This window comes from Olea europaea, chromosome 18 (genome assembly GCF_002742605.1).
Source record: "Olea europaea var. sylvestris chromosome 18, O_europaea_v1, whole genome shotgun sequence".
NCBI classification, from domain to species: domain Eukaryota; kingdom Viridiplantae; phylum Streptophyta; class Magnoliopsida; order Lamiales; family Oleaceae; genus Olea; species Olea europaea.
The window spans coordinates 19160252-19173434 of NC_036254.1; the positions used below are offsets into that span (position 1 = coordinate 19160252).

The following is a 13183-nucleotide window of genomic DNA, read 5'->3' on the forward strand; positions in this document are numbered from 1 at the left end:
TAAATAGATTCCAACTCAACCAATCGGCCATCTTGAGTCCCACCACCACGACCTCTGCCAAATCCAATAGCAAGTCCATCCCAACCACCAGCATTACCATCTCCACCATTGGCACTTCCATCGACTGTACCTCCACCACCAGTGGTTTCATCGCCAACACTTCCACTAACTAGGGGAGTTTTTTAGAATCGAGGGTTTTGATTTGGGGCTGTGGGGTTTTGAGCGCATTTAATATGTGATTAAATGTTTCAATTAGTTTTAAGAGTACTATTCAAAATTCTCATTTTTAGGGTGGCCTAATTTTCCCTTTACTCAAGACCCGAAAGCCCAACTCTTTCATAGTTGGGTCATTCAAGTTTATGGGGTTACACCAATTGGGCTTTCAAGGGCTTTTACATGGATTACAAATGGTCAACAATCTATGGGAAAATTTCATAATTAAGAGCTTAAGTATCACACATTTTAAAATTAAGAACAAATGTTTCAAATTTCAAAATTAAGATACTTATTTATGATTTAATTAATTAATTATATATTTGACTAATTAAATATATGAAGGTCACAGATTTATACAATTTGGTCACAAATTAACAATTTAGTTAGTTATATGTCACAAATTATTTTAAGGTCACAATTTAAAATTTTTTTAAGTCACGATTATAAAATCAAAACTTTGATTAGTCACAACTCATTTATTGGTCATAGATTATATAATTAATTGGTCACAAGTCATTTTTCGATCATAATTTAATAAATTGTGAGTCACAATCATATTTTTTAAGTCATACGTTACTTATTGATCACAAATTAATCAATTTTATCGGTCCCAATTAACTAACTAATTGGTCACAAATACTCCCATTCCATCACGACCACCACCACCACCTCACTAGCCTGTGCCAAACCACCACCACAGTAACCACACACCACATCAATGCAAACCCACTACACTAACCACGACTCCACCACACGCCCAACTCCTGCACCATTATCGCTATCAGATCGCAGCTTCACTAAACACCCTGACACCATTTTATTAAAACAATTACTCAAATAATTGGTCACAAAAATAAATAAATTATTTCACCAATTCCCATCCCACCGTTGGCACCAACCAAACATTATGTTATCTCACAATCACTACCAGCGACCACTAGCACGACCTTCACCTAACTATCACCGCAAGCATCATCACCTCTGAAGCCAAACCATAAATCTAAAATTAAAAGGAAACCATTGATTCTCCAACTGAATCACGGGCATCATCGTCGACAGATCCAAAATCAAAAGTAAAACCACTAACATAATCGTTGACGAGTGATGCAATGCCGACGATGCTCCAGTGGAATCAAAGCAACTGCGTTGGGAGAAGAACCAGGAGCAGCACCAACTGGAGCGAAAACGATAGCCAATGGATGATATGTAGTGGTCACTTCGTTGCAATGGCGTGAGCGACATCGTCGCATCATCGTTCACACCGCCAAAGTGGCATTATCACCACAGCAAACGATGGTCTCCTTTCTGGTGTTTGTCAAAGGGGGGGGGGGGGGGGGGGAATGGGAGGAAAAATGATTTAGGGTTTGGGGAGAAGTGGTGAGGATGTAACAAAAACTTAATTAATTCATTTTTAAATATATTAATTAATAAAAAAATATTGATTTGTGAAAGAATAAACCTAATATGTGATTCATGAAATGGAATCTCTAAATGTATTAGTTTATGTAATTTCCACATAATCTATTCAAGTATTACCCGTAATCAATTATGCTAGAGAGGTTATTTAATTTAACGGGCTAATAAAAATATTGAGTAGAATGAGTCAAGAAGAAACGCTACCCAATTTTGGTAGGATTAAAAGCAAGAGGAAATTATGTCACACCCCTATTTTATAATGAATATTTAAAATATACTATGCAAATTTTTTTAACCATAAATAGCTTTTTTATATAGTAAAATCGAAATGTGGAAAACTAACCAAATCATACATGTCATTTATTACTTAGCTAATTTTACTGTAACATACGAGCATTTAAATTATGTTCCAACAAGCATGTTCTTTTATGGGAGTGTTTAAATTATTATTTGAACAGCGATTCCCGCAGAATGTATCCCTCCTCTCAAAATGAAAACCTTACACTAAAAAGGTTGAACTACAACCTTGAGGGTCCCCGCCCCTGAAGTATCGTGAGGAAGGTAAATCGCAGGATGTGCCCCAACAGACCAGGGAACAAGAGTTTGTCTCTACATTGATGCCCCCAAAGAGTCCAATTTCATATCTCATGAATCAAACTCTCATACTGCGGTTGCCAGTAAGGCTAACCTTACACTACATTTGGCCATGTGTCCACTAAAGGCTTAAGATATCGAGGCATTTATATCTACACCATTCGTGGATCTCATACCATGTGTCCTTAGAGTGACTATGAAGGCCTTGTCATATTGAAAGTAAAGGCTAATTGTGTCTCTCCACCCTTATACCACGTGTCCTCGGTAATGTCGATAAAGGCGTACTTATATTGAACGTAAAGTCTAATTACATCGTTCAAGTACTTTCACCTTTGTTTCTTATATAGGTGAGCTAAAACTATTCTTTTCAAAGTACTAATTCTCACGTTGAATGGATAATGGGTCATATAGTCTCAACCTTCTTTCCAGGTATTTGGATAGCGAAACTAACATCAAGCAGAAAACTCGATCGATGCAAAAGATGTTGGACAATATTGAACAGGCCGTACTGATAAAAGAAGTGAATTAACCATACAATATCAGTTGCATATTTTTTAAAATTTATAATAAGGAGAAAAAAAAAACGAAAATTTCAAATATAGCATAAGACAAGTGCAAAACTAGAAGTGTGTATACGTTTTTTTCCCAATAAGCAAGGTCTAATTTTTAAAAGGTAAGAGATTGTCAGTGTCATGATTAAGGATCTAAGACCTCATAAAATGTTTCATTAATTTATTTTAATTCTTAAAAATTAAAATAATCACAGAGGTCCGAATGTTATAACTTATATGGGAGATGAATTTAACGTTAAAATTACCAAATATAACAATTACAATTGCAATCACAATCATGAAGAATTAATTTAGTGCATATTTGATACAGCTTAAAATTTAATTAAAATCATTTTTTTGATCGTTATTTTACTATTTCAATCGTCATTTTTAAATTCTTCCTTCACAAATAGGATTCACTTTATTTCTAACGATAAAAAAATCAATTAACAAAATTCTTACCAAACAAACACTTAATTTTCTTTCAAATTAAAAAAAAAATAATAATAAACAAATTGGATTTGATCTAAAAGTTAAAACCCGACAATTTCCTTTCTCTTACTCAAAAGTCTCAGAATCTGGGGTTAAGTTTCTTCTCTCTATTGAATTTCTACAGTGCATATCATCATCATTAACATATAATTTGCTACGGTTACCTTTATGTTAATCAACACCAAATCATCTACTGACACGTAGCCCTGCATACCCGCTGACCCCGGCACACGAGGTCTTGTCCTACACCTTACCCCACCACTGTGTTTCAGAATGCTCTGAATTTCTCATTTATTGTAATCACATGGCCTTGTACTCTTTCCCCTGATGTCTCACCACACAATCTCAGCCCTTCATCTACGTCGCGGAAATTTTGAATTTGAATTAGAACTTTGGAGATAATAATTTTTTTTTTCATATTTTTAACCACTTACTCATAAAATAATAATAATAATAATAATAATAATAATAATAATAATAATAATAATAAAAATCACTTTTCACTTCAAAAAGATTCTCCCAAACAAACCCTTGAGATTTTTAATTTTTCCATAATTTTAACAATAATTTCTAATAGCCACTTAATTAGTTAATTACTGAATAAGTTTGAAAAATTAAACCATTGTTTGAGTCCCATTTTAAAGGAAAAAATGAATTTTTTCCTATAGTGTATCGATGAGAAATGCGTGATTAAAAAATAATGAAATATAATATTATTTTATTGAAAAATAAATAGTTAAAATTATGTCAAAATATTGTAGAGGAATGCATTTTTTTTTTCAAAATAATGGGTTCAAACAAGCTGTAAAAGAAAAAGGCTGTGTGTATAGTGTACAACACTCTCACAATTGTGGGGCTCGCTATTATTTTAATCGTGGCCCTACCTCTTGTATGTGAGAATACTATCAATCATGATATCCAAATTGTTGTTCTCGTAGTATTGCTCAAATTAAAATCTTATTGGATGAAGAAATAATAAAAGAGGAAATTACAGAAAAGTCCATTTTGATATAGTCATTTGCAAAAATGTTCAAAAATTTTCAATGTCCATTTTTACAATTATTTGGATGAGAGTATCCCTAAGTAGCTTTCATGATAAGCTATATTAAAATGATGTTGTCGACATTTCAAATGTTGTTCTCGATATTTGAATCTGTTTATATTTTGTTCTCGTAGTATTGCTCAAATTAAAATCTTATTGGATGAAGAAATAATAAAAGAGGAAATTACAGAAAAGTCCATTTTGATATAGTCATTTGCAAAAATGTTCAAAAATTTTCAATGTCCATTTTTACAATTATTTGGACGAGAGTATCCCTAAGTAGCTTTCATGATAAGCTATATTAAAATGATGTTGTCGACATTTCAAATGTTGTTCTCGATATTTGAATCTGTTTATATTTCCCTACCTCTTGTATGTGAGAATACTATCAATCATGATATCCAAATTGTTGTTCTCGTAGTATTGCTCAAATTAAAATCTTATTGGATGAAGAAATAATAAAAGAGGAAATTACAGAAAAGTCCATTTTGATATAGTCATTTGCAAAAATGTTCAAAAATTTTCAATGTCCATTTTTACAATTATTTGGATGAGAGTATCCCTAAGTAGCTTTCATGATAAGCTATATTAAAATGATGTTGTCGACATTTCAAATGTTGTTCTCGATATTTGAATCTGTTTATATTTTAAAAGTATACATGTCAAATCACAATATTAAATGTTCTCGACATTTCAAACGTTGTTCTCGACATATTAAATGACTCGAATGACATTTGATTCCGAATATGATATTTTCTCTACACGTTAAATGTTGTTCACGACATTTCTGTATATAACATTAATTGTGATTTGACATTTGCAATATGAATTTATTTATTCTTTCATTAAATGTAAAATAGAGAATTTGACATCAAATTTGCCAATTTTTGTAAAGATTATAAAAAAGTGGACATTTTTGAATTTACATATGTAAAATTGGACATTTTTGCAAATGTCCCTAAATAAAATATAATAGACCAATCAGAAACGAGTATGGTGTTTGTTTTTCAAGCATCTGTGGTTTGACTCGGGTGCAGTGGAAAAGCCATGTCACAATATTAAAGGAAAGTTAGAGAGAGAGAGAGAAGGAAGCGTCCACGTCAGCGATTAATTTCTTCTTCTTTCTTCTCCTCGTTAATCGGGCACCCAAGCCTCGTTTCCCGTTCCTCCGCTCCCGCTGACACCGACAATTTGCAGCCGTTCAATAATATCTATCAACGATCCAGATTATCTCTTCCCAAATCGCCGTCTTTTTCCGAGACGTGATTCACGGAAGAAACTGTTCTTCTCATATCATCCCTAAAATAACCACTAGGGTAAATTTCGAATTTTATTTCTTTATATTTTTTCTTGGATTTTTCCATGTGTACAAAAAATATTTTTACAGAAAATCTACAGAAATCTCACATTGAAATGAGTTCTAATGAATAAAATAAAGATTATTCTTCTTGTACAAAATAGTCAAAATTCACAAGTGACGCCCTTTATTGGAGGGGGCGGATGTAAAAAAACCACCCACTCTATTATTGTGTGTGTTCTCTATCCATTCCGTGTGTATATTTTATGTACACACATCAACGTCCTTTTTTCTTTTCTTAAATATCCAACATATTGCCTGTTTGATCCAATTTTTTAAAATATATTTTATAAGAAGTGATTTTGGATAATACGTGATAAAAAGTGGAATAAAATTTTAGTTCATGTGCAAACTTATTTTATTGAAAAAAAAGTGTGATTGAAAATTAATTTAAAAAGAAAAATGAAATTTTATAAAATGTGGGCATTGTGTACTTCACCTCTTTTTTGAAGCTCAAAATTTCCAAATATTTCGTTCAAGAACTTCAATAAAAGTTTTCTTGAATTCTTAAATTATCTTGAAAAAAAATATATAAAATCTTTTCGCGTTTCAAAAACTTTCCAAGAATTTACATACGATGACGTTTCGAAGTGGAAACAGTAGCAATTTTTGAGGATAATAATCTAAGGTCAAAGAGTTTTTGTAAAGGTGACTGTAGAAATTTTCTTTAAGCTTAAACTAGATAAAAATGTAACCTTTACGTGTCGAGAATAAAACATTAATCTCCTTTTCTGTGCAAAAGAAGAGACAGATAATGAAGTTAAAAAAAGGTATCTTGAAGTAAAAATCTAATTATAAAAATGGAAATAACAGTAATTGAAATATCGATGGAGTGTGTGTGGGGTATTTGACAGTACAGTGAAGATAGAAAGTAGGTGTAGAGAGGAAGCTAAAAATAATAAGGTAATGATGAAAAATAAAAAACTGAGAAAAGAATCGCATTTATGAGATTGGAGGGTTCTGTTTCTGATCAGCCTTTTGTTTCTCGTGTAAAGAGCATTGATGTGTCACTGTGTGTCGTGTGTGTGAATAAATTTGAATGAAGATGAAAACAAAAAGGAGAAAATTTCATTGGAAGGTTCCAGTCTATGGATTTTGTTTACATATGAGTCCTCAAGTTTTAATTCTTGCCATTCATGTAGTCAATCTTGAGGCACTCCTTCTTATGAATGGATTCCATCCAAATAGAGTTGCACAAAACACACACAGTTATATTTTGTAAGGGTAATAAGTAAACATAAATAGTTTTAATAAGAAATAAATAAGAATCTGAAAAAATTAAAACTTAGTGCTTGTGTAAAAATTATTTTTGAAAATGATTGTTGGGAAATAAAAATGGATTGATGTAATATATATGATACAATACGAAGTATATGATCGCAAATAAATAACAAGATAAAAACCACTAATACTTATGAATGGAGTAGCCAATCTTTTACTCTTGCGGCACTGCTCCTTATGAATGGATTCCATCCAAATAGCATTGCACAAAACGCATAGAGTTATTTGTTGTGAGGGTTTTAGGAAAACATAAATAATTTTAATAAGAAATAAATAAATAGAATCTAAAAAAATTTAAACTGAATTGCTTGTGTCAAAAATATTTTTGAAAATTGAAAATTTGAAGTGCATGAATTGTTCGGAAATAAAAATGGATCGATGTAATATATATGACACAATATGAAGTATATGATAGCAGAGCTTTGTGTGGTGTCAACGTGCCTTTGAATTCGAAGTTTCAAAGTTGCAAGGAAAATATAATTATAGTTTTAAATTTTAGAGTTGAATAGTGAGTGGCATGATAGTGCAAAGGGGATTTGGGGTTTATTCTTTTCCATTTTTTTTTTTTGGTAGTTGAAATAAGAGTATAATCTTTTCTACGATAGAGAAAATAACGTTTTTCTTGCCACGAAAGTGCATAATTTAAATGCTGAGAATTGATGGCACCCGTTTGGATAAAATGCACAAGTTGGAGACTTCCCCTACAATTTTTCCATAGAAAAACTACGAGTAAGAAGTTGTCTAGTTGACTGGCAACAAACATGCATTGTGAATGACTCTTAAAGTCATGACCTAGGAAATGAAAGCCATAAAGTAAAATTTGGTATAACTTTCAGGCTATGACCTGTGACTTGTCTATGTACATTTAAGGGGTTGTCAAAGGGTAGGAGAAGAATTCTATTTTACATTTATACTTTGGCTACTTTGATAATTAACAATTTGGGGTTTTCAGAAGTAATTTAGGATCAACATGTGAATCATAAGCACAATTAGATCGAGTCAGTCCTGTTGTTTTGTGTAAAAAGACATATTATGGCACTGCAACCCTAAAAATCCTTCCCACCCCACCCCACTCCACCCCCACAAAACATTTTCTCTCTTTATAAAAAGCTATTGGCAGTAGGGTTTTCGAAAAAAAGAAATTGAAGGGCTGGTGGAATTGAGGGGAATGTTGGCTGGCTCGAGGCTGCTTCAGAGTAAGGTTCTGAATAGAAGAAAGTCTCTGAATAATGCTTCGGACCAGGCTTCATTCCCCTCAAAACATAATTTTATACATGGGAAAGAATTAATTTTTATGTTATATATGATTCTCGTGAGTGTCGTGTTGAGAGGAATGTTGTCTGGCTCGAGATCATCGAGGTGATTCTAATATGTTAGTGGAAACCCTAAATGATTCTCGGACCAGGCTTCATCCCCCCCAACCATCATTTGCAGCTTGCCACAGCCAACCTTGGGTAAGAACTTTACTTGTTCTATATACTTACACACACCTTTTCTTTTAAGAGGTCATATCACTCTGTTTGCTAGCGAAGATTACATAGTTCTGGATCGTCCTAGAAATTTTGAAGTTGTTTGGTCTCTCACTTGTCTGTTCCTTTACTCCTTTCGACCGCTAAATAAAGATTAATTACATGTAATTGTCGCACACGTAAACTATGTATGTATCATCAACATACGTCTTGTTTCATGCAAACGTACAAGGAAAATGGCTTTGCTTGAGAGGAGAAAATGACTTTGTCATTTATCAGCATTGAATTGAGGGACTGATCCCATGAAAGATTGAAATAAGATATACTTCAGTAATTGTCCACCAAAAAACTTGGGGAAAATTATTAAGAAGAATCTGAGACGCTTAAATCCCGTGTCATATTTCGTTGTCATTATCAAATCATGTTTCTATTTATGCTGCATGTTTGTAAGGTACAGTGTAGACATGTTATGCAAGACAATTGTTGGATTTGGTGGAAGAAAATCTTCTATTAATCTGTTTACTTACTAGTCTTTAATGTTAATTCTATAGCTCTTTTATTGCAGAAACTAGAAAGAGAGAGATAAGAGCAATGAATTGACAATTATTTCTTGGGATATGTAAATAGATTAGCACATTTTGGAGTTATTCAAAGGCAAACTTCGCCTTGAAAGTTGAACCAGCAGCAGCAATTGTATTTTTTTCTCTATTTTTGTGTACTGGGAATTGAATAATTGTACAAGATAACCTCAAACCCATTTATGTTATTTAACCTGGATTGTGAATATAGGTGATTACCATCAGTTCATAAGATAATGGGATCACTAACATAGAAACGGGTGATTATATATAGCATCATTCTTTAAGATTTATGAACATTTTCATGGTGATATTTTCAACATCCAGCTACTAAACCCTGTTCAATTATTGATTGAAGAGACATTTTAAAGCATAAACCTCAAAATAAGTTAATAAAATAATTCAAAATATTATGAAAAAATTAATATGTCCTTATACAGTTGTACTCAACCACAAACTATCACAAAGACGCATATTAAAAAATAATAGCATTCTTATAACTAAATACCAACCTTCTGTTAGAATATAAATAAGAAGTATTCCATATATTCATTACCAATAGGATGTTGGATGTATAAGAAAACTTCAACATATTTAATTCTCATATTGTCATCCTTACCATCGTCAATTCTTCTGTTTCCCTTTCTTCCTAAAGCCCGAACCATGAAACAGAAAACCAAGGAGACATTTTCCTCTAAAAAATCAGTGCAAAAAGAGTAGACCATTAATAAAATGGCCAGAGAAAGTTATCCACCTTGAGGCTTAGGTTTCAGGCATAAACCTTGAGAATGGCACATAAGGACTAAAGATTGAAGTGTTTAATGATACAAGAGCATACTTGAAATGACTTAAACTCAAGGGAGTCAGCTCGAATCAATCTTTGTGATATAGGGTGGAATATGTTAGTGCTAAAAGATATAATTTTTATCTTACGCCCTCAAATAACTTTTTTCAAGCAACGCAAAGAGTAATCAATTATAGAGTATAAAATCATCCCATCAAGATGTTTCTTGTGTTAGACAACTGGCTTAACAATTATTCGAACAATCAAAGGAAAGAGAAAATGGAAAATTAAGAATTATATTTCTGGCTTTAGAGAATTAAATTTTCTCTATCGTCCTCTTCATTTTATTCTTATTTTTATTTTAATGTAGATAAAAGACACTAGGCACAAAAAAATTTTGTTATAAAACCCAGCCCGGACCGACCGGTCGGACCGTAAAATCGGTGACCCAGGCCCTTGACCGGGTTGGGTAGAATATTTTCATAAATATGCAATTGACTCGGTAAAAATCGAGTTGACCCGCCGAGTTAACCAGTGATTTTTATATTAACTCGATCGGTTGATCGGTTTGACCAAGATTTAAAAGTTTGTCCATAAATTTTTTATTCTTAAAAGGACTTTAACCTTAGACCTCTAGGTAAATTGAGTAACACGTAATCACTAGAGATTATGTGTTTATTGTTATGTATTTGCAATAATTATGTATATGTAAATCATTTATAGTTTGTTAAAAATATTTTTAAAAATTTATAGTAACTATTTTGATTAACATGAATTGAATATTTAACAAAATAATATATAAATATATAAATAATTAATGATAAATAATTTTTGTTTTTGTTTTATTTAAAAGAAAAATTTTATACTTTAAATTTTTTTTTATAATTATTCAACATTGACCCACCGGCCTAACCACAAACCGACCGGTTCGACTAGCAATCCGAGACTCGGTGCCTTGACCAGGTCAATGGTCGGGTTTAATAACTATGACAAAAATATTGGGTTGTAAACCGAACTCATTGAAGACTAATAAGGGTGTCCTCAACTAAGATTTTGATGGATTTTGAAAGGTTATAAATCCTAATGAATTTCATGAATAAATTTTTCCAAATTCCACAAAAATCTATATCTATATTATAGTAAGTATCACATCAAGTGAGAATCAAATTTATTTATTTATTTTGACAATTCTAGCCTTACTATAATTCAATTATTTCAATAATATATTATTTTTCATTTTTCAATATGTATTTAGTTTATTTAATTATTTCGTTTCCATCAATGTACATGTATATTTAATAGATTTCATTCCGCTCATGTACTTTCTTTAATGTATGAATTACCGATTATTAATTCACAATTAGTTAACATTAACATTCATTTAATTATTATTCATCTTTATTTATGCATTTCAATGTCATTAATTATAAGTTAATTGGAATTTCACATTCAAAACTACATTTCATTATTCACGTCAAATAAATGATTACAAATTAAATAAATGATTTAACATTCATTGTCACCCATATATTCCCTAATATTAATTCTAAATTAATTAACAATCACACATATTCAAATATTACTTTTACTATTTCATAATTGCACATTCAACGTTGACTAGTCTTATCAAATATGGTAAAAATTCAAAAAAAATTGGCTATTTGTATTTCTAAACTTGAAATTCATCCAAATCTTTTAAGAGGTCGTTTGAGCCTCTTTATTTGTAGATTATAATAAGATGAATAATGTTTTTTTGAAAAATGAACGGTTGAAAAATTTTTAATTTACGTGTAATATTATTTTATTGAAGATTGTGTAGTTAAAAGTAGGAGAGAGAAAAATTTAATTTAATGTAATGAGAAATAATAGGGCTCAAACGGGAGCTAAAATTCTTCTATCAATGAAATCTTTATAAATTCACTAACTATTTAAGGTACCTAAATTTTAAAAGATTTCATTAAGTTTCATTAAAATCTCAATTGTGAATACCTAAATTTTAATGGATTTCGTAAAAATCTCAATTGAAAACACCGAAATTTAAAAAAATAAAATAAAAATGGAATCCATCGCATTTTCAATTAAAGACATCCCTCGAATTTTGCATTTGATTGTCCATTCATTAAATATCTATGCCCCATAAACTATAACTACGTCCACTAGAATGACAAGTGAATTGCAATAAGTAGAATGCAATGAAACCTTTTAAAGATCCACAAGAAATCCATGTTTTCATATTGAAACAATCCATGCTCATATCATTACTTTTGCTTTGTTAGAAAATAAAATGTGGAACGCGTACTTATTTTCCCGAAAAACACTCGTATAATAAGTAAATTTAAAATAATAATAATAAAAAAAAACTACTAAGTAATGGAAAACATGATTTTAACAATCGCACAATCTCTAAATATAGCAATTGATAAATTATTCCTTCAGAAAATAGAAATTCTTTTACCAATTAGAACAAAAAATAGAATTACAAATTATGTTTAGAATCTGATCTTTAATATCTAAGTGAATATCGTCGAAAAATATTAGTAATTTTGTATGAAGATTCCGATAGACACGATGTTCTTCAATGATATTGAGTTTGCTTGGGAATTTATGCTTTCAAATAATTTATTGGGAGGTTTGTGGAAGGAAAATCAATGTTGATTGCAATGATCTTCTTAACTAGTGCAAGTGGATTATATTTTAAAGGAAATTTAATTAATACGCACCTACTCGATGTCACTAAATGATAGGTTATATGAAATGAGTTATTTAATTTTACCTATTAATTGATGTCACATTAACACTATTTAGACTGGGGTTAGGGCCCCAATAAGACTAAATAGCATTACTCTAAATTGATTACAAAGAGGGGAAAAAAAACTTTATTACTCACTTTTTGCCTATAAATATTAAATCCCTCCAATCCATCACATTATAACCACAACGCACCGAAGCTAATGTGATAAAAAAGAAAAAGAAAAAAAGAGCAATATGAAGTTTTTAGGTGTGTCCGTTATGCTTCTACTTCTACTTCTCATATGTGAAGGTATTTTTTTTTTTCTCAATATATTCGTAACACGTTTCTATTTGAAAATAGTCTTTCTTCAAATAATATCATCCATTTTGTAATTTATTTTTCTTGTACGACATGTTTTGATAGGTGATGCAATGACAAAGGAGTCCATGGCATCAAGAGGTTAGATGAGACACTGTTAAATACTACTTAATAAACATGTTAATAGTATTTTTCATTAATCCATGTAATTGCAAGAGGTTTAGTTTGAAGTTTTGTTAGTCTTTGCAGGTGAAGGAGAAGTTAAAGTCCGAACATGTACTAAGGATATTGATGTTTCTGAACCTTGTGATGAAATAGCATGCGAGAACACTTGCACGAAACTAAATATACGGC

General features: G+C 31.2%; 1 long non-coding RNA gene across 1 annotated transcript; it reads left to right on the forward strand.

Annotated features, from left to right (window-relative positions):
* The first annotated feature begins 8046 nt into the window (after positions 1-8046).
* Positions 8047-9287, forward strand: LOC111366507. The gene is made up of 2 exons (XR_002697674.1): positions 8047-8403; positions 8984-9287. It is a non-coding gene; the product is annotated as an uncharacterized LOC111366507 (long non-coding RNA).
* Positions 9288-13183: the final 3896 nt, after the last annotated feature.